Source organism: Saimiri boliviensis, chromosome 3 (genome assembly GCF_048565385.1).
Source record: "Saimiri boliviensis isolate mSaiBol1 chromosome 3, mSaiBol1.pri, whole genome shotgun sequence".
Classification (NCBI taxonomy): domain Eukaryota; kingdom Metazoa; phylum Chordata; class Mammalia; order Primates; family Cebidae; genus Saimiri; species Saimiri boliviensis.
In genome coordinates this window covers 135,753,878-135,768,037 of record NC_133451.1, presented here as the reverse complement: position 1 = coordinate 135,768,037, position 14,160 = coordinate 135,753,878, and the positions used below count along the sequence as shown (strand labels likewise).

Below are 14,160 nucleotides of genomic sequence, written 5' to 3'. Positions count from 1 at the left end.
CAGAAAGTTTTAAAATGCAGAAGTAAAAAAATTAACGTGAAAGTTTTTCTTTACTCCTCCAGCCTCTGTAGTTCCTTAAACTCAATTACTTTTAACCATTTGTATTTTTAATTCTTATGCTTTACCCCTAATACTCTGAGTAATATATTCATACCTCTGCTAATTAATGGGTTAACCTTAGATAGCATCTGTTCATTCCTTACAATGAAAGAAGAAGAATTAGCTTGCTTATACCACCCAACTTTTACCCTCCACATTTTTTATTTTATGCTATTTTTATTTGTTCTATTGTTTACTTTTATAAAATACTTAAACTCCTCCTACATAAATCATCAATTTTAGAAGATATTGCTTGCCTTAAAGTGAAAGACCAGGAAATAATCATGCCTGTACCTTTTCCACTTTGTCTCCTCCATGTAACTTCTCTGAGCTACACATTGCTTTCTATTAACTTTGCGTTCCTTAATTCTTTCCCTGTTTTCCTACCTTTGATTATGGTTATCAAGTTTTCTCTGTTCCTCGGGTCCTTTTACTGATTTGAAAAGTTATGCATATACTTCATATTCTTTTTAATGGTTACCCTATTTTAATATGCATGTTTCATGTGACCTAACATTAATCAATGTCTCCATCCTCTTCTGAAAGGTCAGATCATAAAATGCTTTAACTCAAACTCCCTCTTCCTGTCTTCTCTCTTAACTGGTATTTGATATTTTAGCTAAACTTAGTTTTACAACTTCCCAAAAGAGATCATTGAGATTACCAAATACGAGAGCCCAGAAGGTGCCCTGCTCCGATGTCTCTTTAAGTGAGAACTTGCTGCAGGGACTGTAGTGAGCTGGCAGCCTGATTTGCTGTACCTTCAGGATCTGTAGCAGTGTTCATGCTGAAGCTCTGCCTGGCATGGGCCATCTTCAGCCAGTGGCTGAGCTCAGGAGGATCGTGGGAACTATGATTGCTGCCTGACACGGGACTCCTTTGTAGGTTACGTAGCTCTGCCTTGCTGCACTGGCCTGAGACTCTCAGAGATGCACTGCCACCTCAGGGTCTTCCTTTTCAATCCTTCTTTATTCCCTCTCTCCTTTCACAGATGTCAGATCTGGATCATGGTCTGAAGGGTTTCCTTGACTACTCTTCCTTCATCTCTGCTTTCCTTTTCATAGATGTTTCTCTGCAACAGATCTCTTGCATTTCTGATTCCATGATGGCATCTGCTTTCTGGAGAGCTCAAAATGACACCAACATTTTCTAATCATTCCTTTGTTCCTTCGAGCTTCTTGTATTCCTGCCATCTGTTCAGCCCAGATGCTTTCTTAGAGTACCATTCTCATTATGCTTAGTTTGTCCCACAAAATCCTGTATGACCAGGTACCTGCTTATTGTCCAACCTCATTCCTACCCCATCAGTAAATGTAGCTCAGACTCACAGCCCTTCTTTTAGCTTCTCAAATGAGCTCAGCTATTTCCCTCTTGAGCATTTTTCTGTGCTGGCCACTCCTCCAGGAGCACTCTTCTCTCAGACTTTGTAGAGCCAACTCCTCATCTTTACATCTCTTATATCATCTCTTCAGGGATGCCTTTCCTGATCATTCCCCTTCCACAGCCTTCTTATGCTATAACACAGCAGCTGGCTGTTTTTATTTTCAATATGATATTTTGCAATTATTTGTCTCTTTTCCACTATGTAGCAAGCAGAGATTATATTTGTTTCATTCACCACTGTAGACTTAGCACTTAGCACAGGATCTGGGATAAAACAGATAGTAAAGATCTCTTTCATGAATGGTCTCTTCTTTCATCTTCACTGACACCATTCTTACCTCTTGTCTGTTCATTGCTGTAATGTCCTTAACAGTCTTACTATTCACCACAGCTAGATTAGTCTTCCCTGAGTACATCCCTTTTTGGTGTTCATTTCTGCTCAAAAAACCACCAAAGAGTTCCCATTCCTCATGACTTAAGTACAGATGGCTCAGCCTGGCACTCAAGGAAGCCATAAGGTCCATCTTTCTAGCCTCATCTCCCTAGGATAGTCTGTCTCTCAAGTCAAAGTGGAAAATCACCAGTCACCAAGCACATTCTGGGCTTTCTTCTTGCCACAACCTTGGGCTATGCTAGATTGATCACCAGACTTTTTCTTTCCATCCCTCTTCTGTCTCACCATGTTTCGAGTCAAAATCGATGTGGACTCTCCCAGTGGAAATTCTTCTTCATCATTCTAAATGAATGTGCCAGCTTCTACTCTAAAATCCCACAGCCTATTGTTTGCAATTTAGGGTATTTTCAAACTTACTTTATATTAAAATGATTGTTTCCTTGCCATTTCTTAACCTTACCAAAGTCTAAGATCCTTGATGAAAGGGGCTCTTTTATACATCTTTTGTGGCCTCTACAACACTGAGCATATACCTTCTTAATCTTACATTTTTATTTTTAAAATTTTACTTTAAAGGCTCTCCTCTGAAGGAAACCTCAACTGCAGGGCCTCTTCTATGCCCCGTTTCAGCAGGAAGTAGTTAAAGAAGATTGATGCCCCAATTCCAACAGAAGTTGAACTTTCCTGTTCAGAGAGAGGAATGAGGGAATGTGTTCTCTTTCTGGGTCCATGAGGGGGTGTAGCTTTAAGGGCAAGAATTTCCTGGCACACGCCCCCCTCCCATCTCTCTCCATCTGGGAGATTCAATGGTTTATGTTTGAATTTCACAGGTACGGGAAGAAACCAAAAGTCAGTCACTCCAGTGGAAGTTCTAAGGAACTCCTTTCATTGGCCCAGGGTCTTGGAGAAGGTGGGGTTTTCTCCCAGGATAAAAGTTCATGCTCCCTCACCTGTGCTGGATTTTCCAGCTTTCTGGAATCCCCTCCCACATGGTGGGAGCTCCCTCAGGGATTTTCCCCTCTGGAATCCCCTTCCTCACGCTTCGTGGAAACCTTTCTCCTCTTCTCCTTTCCTTCTTTTTTCTCTACCTAAATAAAATCACTTTTCTGCAACAACAACAACAAAAATAAATAAATAAAAATGTACTTTTATTTATAAACAATACTTTAATAAAAATAATATGGTAAAGTATTATTTTTAAATATAAAATTTATTTATAAATAAAGTATTAAAATAAATTTTATTTATAAATAATACTTTACCATTTTGTTTTCATGACTATAAAATAATATATATATATGTTATGGAAGATAAGAGAGATATAAAATATTAGAGAATAAGAAATAAACTGCAATTGCATCACCTGCCAATCAGCATTTCTTAGCATTCTATTGTATCTCTTTTTATTTTTCAATAGATAATGTTTGTATTAGCAAAGATAATACTGAATATAAAATGTTGTGTTTTGGAGAGTTCCAGGTGCAGTTGAAAAGTCTAATTCTAAATTTTCTTTCTGTTTTGTAAAAAATATTCAAACAGGAGAATCAAAAACAACAAGAAAAAAACCTCAAAATACATTTAATCAAAATTAAGAGACAAAAAAAAACAAAAAAAACAAAACAAGAAAATTCCAGATTTTTTTTGAGTGCTGCCAAAGAGGTTTCAAGGGGCTGTAAGGACTGGAAGTTCTCAGAGTGTCCAGCAAATATTCCTTTTTGAACAAAAGGTCTCCATTCTGAAAGGGACAAGATAGAACAGAGCAAGTTATTTTGCTGAAGGAGGCAGAGGCCGGGTGTGGTGGCTCACTCCTGTCATCCCAGCAGTTTGGGATCACCTGAGGTTCAGGAGTTCAAGACTAGCCTGGTCAACATAGTGAAGCCCTGCCTCCACAAAAAATACAAAAATTAGCCAGGCATGGTAGCGCATGCCTGTAGAACTAGCTACTTAGGAGGCTGAGGCGGGAGAATCATTTGAACTCAGGAGGTGGAGGTTGCAGTGAGATTAGGCCACTGCATCCCAGCCTGGATGACAGGGCAAGACTCAATCTAAAAAAAAAAAAAAAAAAAAAAGAGGCAGTGAGGGAAGATTCAGAGTACACCCCGGAAGTCCACAGGTGGCAATTCTTAGATAGCAATAGCAAATTATGACTTCCAAAATGGTGTGACAAGCAAGAACAATGTGGGGATTTTGGAAGCTTAGGGCCAGTGGTAGAAACGCTTTCAAACAAAGCTGTGCCCTGAGACCTTGTTTTTGGTAATGTCTGATTATTTTAAATTGAGTTACAGGCAATGTGTATAGAAATTATAGAGATAATTTGGATACTGTTATGTTTTTTCTAAGATGGTTTATGTTTGCTTTTGACAGATATTTAGGTTACAGGAAATTCACCTTAGTTCAATTTAGGAACTAGGTTTCATTCTTTGTAATGACTGGTCTACTTACAATTCACCCTGATTTTTAGATCTTTTTTCCTTAGTTGACCTTTGTACTAGGTGACCTTTGTACTAGTTACCTAGAGCTTCTGTGTTAGGCTGTTCTTGCATTGCTATAAAGAAATACCTGAGGCTGGGTAATTTATAAAGAAAAGAGGTTTAATTGGCTGATGTTTCAGCAGGCTATACAAGCATGGCTCCAGCATCTGCTTCTGGTGAGGGCTCCAGGAAGCTTACAATCATGGCAGAAGGTAAAGGGAGAGCAGGCATATCATGTGGCAAAAATAGGTGTAAAAGAGAAGGGGAGGTGCCATACACTTTTAAACAACCAGCTCTCATAAGAACTTAGTCATTATCATGAGGACAGCACCAAGCCATGCATGAGGGATCCACCCCCATGATCCAAACTCCTCCCACCAGACCCTACCTCCAAATCTGATTTCAACATCAGATTTAGAGAGGACAAACATCCCAACTGTATTAGATACTATTTATATTTGACTTCTGACTCTGATTCCTGACTTCCAAGTCTGACTCTGATGTGTCTCAGTGTGGTTATCCTTCTTTGTATTCATGGAACTACCTTGGATCTGTAAACTTATGTCTTTCATCACATTTGGAAAATGTCTGGCCATCACTCTTTCAAGTAGTTTTCTCCCCATTTTTTTTCTTGATTTTTCTGTTTCTGGGACTATAATTTCTGCATGCAATTAGTTCTAACAGGAGCTCAAAGCTCTGTTCATTTCTTTCCTCAGTCTTTCCCCCACATTACTCTGTGTGCCCATTGGATTAAAAATCCGGAAATGCTCTAGGTGAGTATATTTGTAATTGCAAATAGAAAACAATGTGTGCTAGAGTAATGAATAGTTAGGTAAGTGTAGCAATAAGGAAAAAGGTACACAGATATATTAGGAGAGGGTGGTCTTCTCAGTTAGCCTATTGAATTTTTTCATCTCCCAGATAAAATGTTTATTGTAATTGGCAGAAATATGAAAGAACACACAATGACTAGCATGTTAAATAAGTTTTGTAAAATGTGGTATTTTAGCCATAGCTCTGGATGCTCTGTGAGAATATAAATGAGAAAATTTTTCATCATCAGAGAAATTAGGAGAAGAAATCTAATTTCCATTTTTTGGTGATATCTACTAGTACAGCATTCATTTGTGAGTTCTTTTCCCACCTCTACCTCATCTATTTAAATTGTTATATACTTTTTTATGAGGAAGGTTTCAGTTAGTGCAGTTTATCTGAAGGGAAATGTGGTGAGGCAGGAAAGGTGGAAGTTTGGAGATTATACATTGTCACAGAACTCACAGAAAAATCAAAGGGAGGTAAACTAGGATGCTCTAGTCTTGCTAACCTGGGAACAGAAAGGTAAAAATAGTATTGAAAGATGGTAAGTTTTCTGTAGAAGTTAAAGATTTAGTTGTCTCAGGATTTATGTATATGTAATTTCATAATTAGAAATTATATAACTGTTCTCTACTTCATCAGTTTTTATATTGTTATTTCTCCACTCAATCAGTTTTTAAGTAATCCTTACAGATGTTCTCTTCTCCTTTAAAATTCTATAAATCCTATTTCATCATCATGGCTTTGTGTTCATGTGTATTTTCTTAAAGGAAGGGTATAGATGCTTTAAAATATTTGAAGACAAAGTTCAAATAACTCTCTGATAATACTCATATCCAAACACTGACCCAAACAGGGCTAACTGGATACACTCATGTACACAAGGACATATAGCTCAAGGGAAAAATGTTGCTATATGTTTTAAAACTTTTTTTGGTAAAAGATATTAATTTTTAATGTAGCAGAGTAAATTGGTTATAGCATAAATGTAAATAAGCTGTCTTCTACCCCCAATCCATTAATGCTCAATTTAAATTTAAGAATTTCAAGACAAACTAATCAGGAACAGTTTTTCTCAAATCAAGCCAACCATCAAACTCCATTTGAAAAACACGTTTTCCTCCTTTGTTTGAGAGTAGCATTGATCTTTCACTTGTTGCTTTATTTGTGAGCAAATGAAAGCATGGGGCAGGGAAGCCCCTGGGAGTGTGACCATTTCACAGAAATTAAGCCTGCAGGTGGAGTCCTGGATCTCCTGATGCAGGGCTTAGTCCGGAAGAGGAACTCTCTTTCCCTCTCCTGGGAGTGCTGACCTCTGAAGCTGGGAGTGACAGGAAGTGAAGCCATCAAGAGAGCAATTTAGGTTCTCTGGATACCTTTTGGAGAATGCTTTGGTTTCTCTTGAGAGCTCTTACATCTTGAGCTCTTCCACTTTCTCCTTTTTTGTTGCAGGCCTAGTGTTGGGAGTCAGGGAGAGGTGAGGCTTTCAGCAAGATTAGGGCTGGAGTCTTGATGCAGACCCCAAGGAGGAAGCTCTTGCTGAGTCTCCAGCAGGTGGCTCTTGTCTAGTTTCTGGGCTGTGGCTTGTGACTATCATTTGCTAAAACTATAGGGAAGAAGGAATGCTCAGATACTGAAGTGTCCAGACTATGTAACTCATGGTTGGCTCAAGGGTAAGCAGGCTTCTTTCTTTTTGCCCAAGTCTCTCTTGCTTTCTCCTTAGTTTCAGTCTCCTCTCAACACTTCTTTTCACAACTCTCAGGCCTTAGGTCCTCATCTTAATGCTTAGTCTATGGAATCTCAGGGAAGAATCTAGTATCAACCATTTGTCTTTTTTGGGGTTGGGGTGGGTGGGTAGTTCTTTTATTTTAAGCCTTAAATCTCACTGTGGGAAAGCCTTTGCTTGCTACTAACTAAATTAGTAGAAGATATTTGGGAGAGGAATTGGTTCATCTAATCTATTTAGGATAAAATTGACTTTAGAGTGAGGATGTAATCTCAAAATCTGTGTATGAGCTGTGAATCTCTAAAATGTGATCTTTAGGTGCTCAGGGGATTCTGGTGCAGGTGCTAGATGAGCTGAGTTGGCAGTTAACTGGAACTTTCCTGTTGCAAAACAGAAAATCTCAACACAGCATTTCCTGATGACCAGTTTCTGTGTCTTCTTTGTCTCATAGACTATACACTCCTTGCTCAGATGCTGTACCGATACTTTGCTAAGAAAATGCAATCTCTTAGTGCAATTTCCAAGACATATTTATTAATTGAGGCTGACTTACCATCCCAGAGTTCTAATATCATCAGTGGGTTGTCCAGTGAAATCAGTCTTGAAAATGTTCCTTCAGGTATTTGCACTAGTCCACTAATCCTGCTCCTCTTGTCTCCTGGAGCTGCAATCCTAGCTTAATTCCAAATTTGGACATTAATTTATGTATTCATTCACTCAGTCAGTCAAGCATTTAATATTTATTGGGTGTCAGTTCTTGTTGCTGTGCTAAACCCTTAGGGTACCAAGATGAGTAAAACCTCAAAATTCCATAATCTTTGGAAACCTTAGGGATCATCTGGTGAAAAGCAAGAAAATCAGAATAAAATATCTTATGTGGCATGAAAAAACAGCTTCTCTGCTCAAGAGAGGTGAGAAGCCAAGAATAACTCTGTGTGCCAATTTCTCAGACTCAGAATTTTATAGCCTTAAAGTGCCATGGAGATTCTGTTGTCGTTTATGCTTTTTGCTATTTGTGTTACAGTTAACAAGATCAACCTTGCTGGGAAATGAACAAGCGACCAGGTGAGCTCAAGAATCCTTTCCTTTTTCCCCAGACTCCCCACTAGCTCATGGATTTCTCAAATAGAAACTGAGGTCATTGCATATTTTAGGGATGTTTAAATAGACTTAAAGCTAAAAGGGGTGTTAACTGAAATCTTTCCCTTTTTGGAAAAGAGAGGGAAGAGAAAGGACTGCAGGGCACCGATAATTTGGATGAAGGGTTTCTACTCAGAAGGGAAAGTGAAAATTTGGATGAAGTCAGTTTTATTCAAGAGGTAGTAGCCTGTTAAACGAACTATAGTTAAACTTGTGTTAATAGAGCTAAATGCAGATCTTTACATACTTAAAATACCCAAAGAGGTGCTCATTAGAATTGTGAGCTAATATTTATACTGAGCATTAAGGGAATGGTTTTGAATATTAAAAATGCTCTGCAATAGAAGTTTTTATTGTGATTTGAAGTGCTCGTCTCTATTACCTTTTTAAGAATTAGTGGATGAAGGCCGGGTGTGGTGGCTCAAGCCTGTAGTCCCAGCACTTTGGGAGGCCGAGGCGGGTGGATCACGAGGTCAAGAGATCGAGACCATCCTGGTCAACATGGTGAAACCCCGTCTCTACTAAAAATACAAAAAAATTAGCTGGGCATGGTGGCGCATGCCTGCAATCTCAGCTACTCAGGAGGCTGAGGCAGGAGAATTGCCTGAACCCAGGAGGCAGAGGTTGTGGTGAGCCGAGATCGCGCCATTGCACTCCAGCCTGGGTAACAAGAGTGAAACTCTGTCTCAAAAAAAAAAAAAAAAAAAAAAGAATTAGTGGATGATAGTCTTGTTCTCTTCTGGCATTTGTGAAACATGAGGTTTCTTTTCTATAGTTCTCCTATTCCTAGAATCTGTGCATCTGCATGTATGCATGTGTGCGTGCACACACACACACGCACACACACACACACACACACACACACCATTAAAAAGGAATAATAATTCAGGATTTCTGAGCATCTTTATTTAGGCAATTTTCTGTCAAACCAATAAAATGCATTATATGTCCTTTTTAATGAAAGAGAAAGCAAAGACTAAAAGATATAACATCTGCTGGAAATAGACTCTAAATTAAAAACGTGCGTAGATTTAAGGACCAAGGGACAAAAGATAGGTGCAGGAAGTATGGCAAGATGTTAATGTTTAAAATAGTTTTTAAAAACATCATGCATGATAGCAAGTGCATAGATGAAATATTTTTGGAGTAAAAAAACCCTATTCTGAATCTTATCTGAAGATTGACAGCAATGTTTATTTGCTTTAGGCATAATTAATCCTTAATATATTCCCACCGAGTTTTCAGATCTTAATAGATGGAAAGGCCATATTCACTGACTATTTGAGGATTCAAATTTTCTTTCAGGAAGCGTCATTCTTACTTGAATTACTAAATTGATTAATCCCTTACAAGTGATTAAGAACCACTGCTTACTTCTTTTCCACTTTACTCATCCAGAGGAGGTTTGTGTTTATCAGCTGGGATAATGTAGTCCCTTAAGTGAATGGTATCATCCAGTCATTTTGGTAAGAGACCTTCTGTTTGGGACAGGAAATAGAAAACTAATTGGAAGACAGATTTGTTTTACCTAACAAGGAGGAGCTGTCATGAGGCTCAAGTGAGAAAAGAGTGTATTGAAAAATTATAAAGACCATAATAAAATGCAAGATGAAATTATGCTGTCTGATGACTTGCACACAACTGCAGCACAATGCAGTGTTGTAAACCCGCAAGCTTTGGGGACTGGTCCTGTAGGTGGATAAATGAGACAGCCTCTGATGTGGTATAATTTCAAGATTTCCGTAAGCTCTACCCACTACAATCCCATTGCTTTGCACTGAGGTGTTGGCTCTAGAAAGCCTCTGTTGAAGGTAGAGAAAACAAATGAACTGACTTTATCAGACCAAGCAGCTCTCAGCTAAAGAAAGCCTACAAGGGAGGGAAGCACAGGACAGATAATTTCTGAAGGCATGGGTGTGAGGTTAAGATGGGAATTCTGCGCATGCAGGTGAAGTTGGAAAGTTTATTCTGGGCAGGCAAGCCCTCAGCAGTATCCTGGTAGGAGGCTCTGGTAATCTAGGGACAGCATAAAAGCACCGTTTCATTTGTCTGGAAAAGAAGGCAGAGGAGAGGAAGTATGAGAGTGAAGGACACACCCAGGGTCTACACTGCCTGTGCCGCAGTTCAGCTGCAGCCCAGTCCTGCGCGGCTGACCTCAGTTCATTGATCTCTGAGCATGCCCATTCTCTTCACAAAGCACTTTTGTTTTCTGCCCAGTGCACAAACATCACGACCCGTGTCTGAGAATGTTGGGAATTTTATTAGGTCCATAAAGTTTTAGCTGTGGTCTAGTCCACCGAGGCCAAAGTAAATAAATCGAGAGAGTGTAAAAGTAACATTAAAAAAAAACAAAACCTGGCTTAAAGAAAGAAAAACTACTGAAGCTCTAAAATAACTTTGTCACAGTGGTTTTAGAGGGGATTTCTCTCTACCAGCTAAGAATTCTGTAAAGTGCAGGCTGAGAAACTGCAGTGTAATTGCAGCCAACAAATTCACTTTTCAGATTTCTCTGAGTATATTCTGTTCTGTGGAATTAGGTTTAGAGGTTAAAATGATTGACAGTTTATTGGCCACAGGCCTAAAGCTAACTGGATAAAAAAGCAAAATGCCTTGGCTTTCAGAGTCAGGCTTTCTGGGAAAATATTAAAGATAAAATTAATGACTATTGATAAAGTAATGTATTTCCCAATGAACCCTTTCTCTTATCTTCTTTCCTAAGGTTCAAAATTCATATCACTCAAATTTTCTCCCACTAACATTGTTAGTGTCATAATAATGATATTAATTATACTTACTATTAAATATAATAATGATTTGAGTGCTTACTATGTGTCAGGCACTATTCTAAGAACTTGAAACGCATTAATTAATTTACTTCTCACTATGTAAATTAGCTGCTGGCATTATCCTTCATTTTATAGCTGAGAAAACTGAGAGACAGACCAGTTAGGTGACTTGCTTTAGATCATAGAACTAGGAAGTTGAGAATCTTGAATGAAAAAATATATATTTAGCTATCAGCTCTTAAGGTCATAAAAGCATTACAAATGAATTTCTAATTACACTCCTTGTGGTGTCTTTCCCTATTGTCATCACTATCAAAGTCCTTTTTTTGGTGTCCAGTATGAGTCCTAAGAATGCAATTAATTAGTAGTGAAAAAAAACCATAATGTTGCAAAGTAGAAAAAACAAGATTGAGAATAATAGTAGAATATGATGCCCCCATGTGAAATTTAAATTCCATACTTAAAAAAAAATACAATGTTAATATCCCATATGTGTGTTTGTAAAAGCCATGTCAATTTCATGAGAGTAAGGCTTTCTGGTCCATGAGAAGGGGATGGGAGGGGTAGTGGTGAGAGTCTAGAAGCAATAACTTGAAATGGAGACAGTTGTTAATTCTGAGTGATATGACTATTTTCTCTGGATTTTTTGTATTTCTTAAATTTCTATTATAATTTCTTTTTTTGAGATGGAGTCTCACAATATTGCTTAGACTGGTCTCAAACTCTTGGCCTCAAGCAGTTCTCCCTCCTCAGCATCTTGAGTAGTTGGGGTTACAGGTGAGAGCCACCACACCTGGCTAAATTTCTAAAAATATGATAAGTGGGAATATATATGAAGGACACTGATTCCTGTGCCAAAGAGGCCTTCATTTTATTGGAGAGTCAGGATGCGCAGATAAGGAGGAGACTAAGACACTGTGTCAAATTAGTGCCATAGCATGTAAGGCTTGTGGAGTTTCACAGGAGGGATCACTCAAGGTGAGAAGTGGGTACAGCTTCATGGAGGAGGGAGATATAAGTTGGGCCTTGCAGCTTTAACCTAGATAAGTGAAGAGGAGGGAATCCCAGGCAGAGAGCTGGGCAGAAGACCAGGCTAGGGGGGAAATTTAGTGGTGGCATTCACAGCAATGGTGAAAGTCCAACAGGACAATGTACACAGAACATCTAGTGTGGACTTGGTACGATACAGCTAAATGTAGTTAAGGCAATACCAAGCAACAAAAGAGTCATTACCCAGCCTCTGTACTGACGTTCATGATCCCTGTGGCCTGTTGTTGGGAGTCACACCCAGGGGATTTATTATCTTCATTTGACCCTCAAAGGAACCATAAGTGTTTAAGAGGCATTTTGTTTGTAAAGACAATGCCCCACTTTAAGACCTATTGCAAAAATGCCCCTGTATGTTTCCAGAATATTGTCTCTCTTTTCTCTCCAGAGCTAGCTCAGAAGTGGTATGAAAAAAAACTTAGAAAATAGTTATTTTTCATTTTTCACCCATTGAATTCTTACCATATGCCCTCAAAGACGGTCAGAAGAGTGAAGACACACACAGCTAAAGTAGGAGGCAGAAGGAGAAAAGGCCAATGGGAGGCAAGGGTAAAGTCATGTGGAAGTTTAGAAGGACAACTGTAGCCCTGGAAAGATTAGTTCCTGATAGTTCCGGAGTTTTCTAATTGGGCAAGTAGTTGACTTCACAGCTATGGCAGCATGTCTCCTCTGAGTTAGCTGAGGAGTTTGTGCGTCAGGACACGGATTGTGGCAATTCTCCTTAACCCCTTTCACCTGATATGATCGTATGGAGCATTTACCACAATGACCCTGAAAAAGAAAATAGGTGTATTCACGGCTGTCTGGGCAGTATGGCGTGGGATACCAGACTCAACACCTCCCGGTCCTCTCCCATACTGCAAAATATGCCCTTAGTCTCTTCCTAGTCCCAGTTCCCAGTGTTCTCACAGTCTGGGTGTTTCTTTTTAGGATCTATGTGTCAGGCTATCAATTGAAATATGCATGGCTCCTATTGGACTACAATTTGGGTGGTGCCCATTTTGTGGTTGTTCTGTTTCTCTGAGGGAAGGTTAAAGGATCTGAGGTGGGTCTCAGAACATCACAAGGACACTGCATTGCACTCATGGTGGCAGCTCCCCACGAGCAGGGCTGAGTTTCTTTACAGAGGGTACTTCTGCCCTTAGTGCCATTGCCCGTGGTTCCTTTTATTTTTAGCAGGCTCAGCTTTTCACTGGTCCTTCTCCCTTGAGACTGCCATATGGGAAGTGATATCTTAGCCCTCACTGGCTTATTTTGAGTGGAGGTAGAGTGAGGGAGTCCAATTATTATTGTCTCAGTAAGAGACATATTGAGACAATAATATTATTGTTTCTTGTCTTATTATTGTCTATTGTTATTACTGAGATAATAATAATTAGACCCCCTCACCCTACTTCTCCTCAAAATAATCTTTAGCTTATTTAGAAAAGCATATTTAGCAACACCAATGAAATAACATTTTGTTTCAGTAAATTCTGCTAATCTCTAATGTATTTTCACATGCATAAACAGATCCTGGTTCTGGACCTAAATATATAGAGTATAATTTTTACTTCTCCTTTATCCAGGATGAAAATGTAGTGTTTTGAAAACTTCCCCATACACCCTGCCATTCACTTTGTTTTTGTATGTTCCTTATTGATGCTCACTGAGTGATCTTTGAAAGACTAGTTCTTGATTGAACCTTGGTTTTCTAATTCGGTGTGTAGTTGCTTTCAGAACTGTGGCGGTATATCTTCTATGAGTTAGTGGAGCCACTGAGATGGCTCTTAAAAGAAAACCCACGGGGCTATCTGGTAGTCAATCCAAGTGGAATAAATTTAATACAGACAGTGGAAGAACCAGTAGAGATGTCCTCAGTCCTTGTTCACAGCCCTGAAGCCGAAGGAGTTTAAAGCTAATTGAAGTTTTGAAGGGGAAAAACCTAAAGTCCCTCACATATTGCAAGGTAGACTAGCCAAATGTCAAAAATGTATGGAATCTGAAACCAGACTACCTGGTTAGAATCTGGCTCCTGATACTACTGGTTATGTAACCCTGTTCTTCAATGCTTTCATGCATAAAGCTGGGCTCTATGGAAGCAGATGACAAGATGGACTTTGGTGTGCAGGGCATTGAAGAGAGATCAGGACCTGTAAAAGGTAAAGGGAGGAAGGGAATTGGGCAGAGGGAGAATTCAAACAGTGATTCAGGCCTGACAGTATAGGGGCTAACCCAGTGGGGAGCTCTGGAGTGAATATTGTCCATCAGTGTTACCCCAGGTCAGGCCGCAGTGGCCAAGCCTTTTTTCCTCGAATT

The 14,160-nt window shown here is 39.2% G+C and overlaps 1 protein-coding gene across 5 annotated transcripts in view; it reads left to right on the top strand.

The window, feature by feature from the left end:
- The window catches only part of TLR2 (toll like receptor 2), a 274,882-nt gene that overhangs the window by 242,116 nt on the left and 18,606 nt on the right, over nt 1-14,160 (top strand). For 3 of the 5 annotated variants that reach the window (XR_012516971.1, XR_012516973.1, XR_012516975.1), the window contains one exon: nt 7,914-7,954. The gene's annotated coding sequence lies outside the window, so the exon portion shown is untranslated. Of the gene's footprint in view, nt 1-5,063; nt 5,121-7,913; nt 7,955-13,927; nt 14,004-14,160 lie in introns of all 5 variants that reach the window. The other 2 variants (XR_012516974.1, XR_012516972.1) reach the window with 2 other exon arrangements.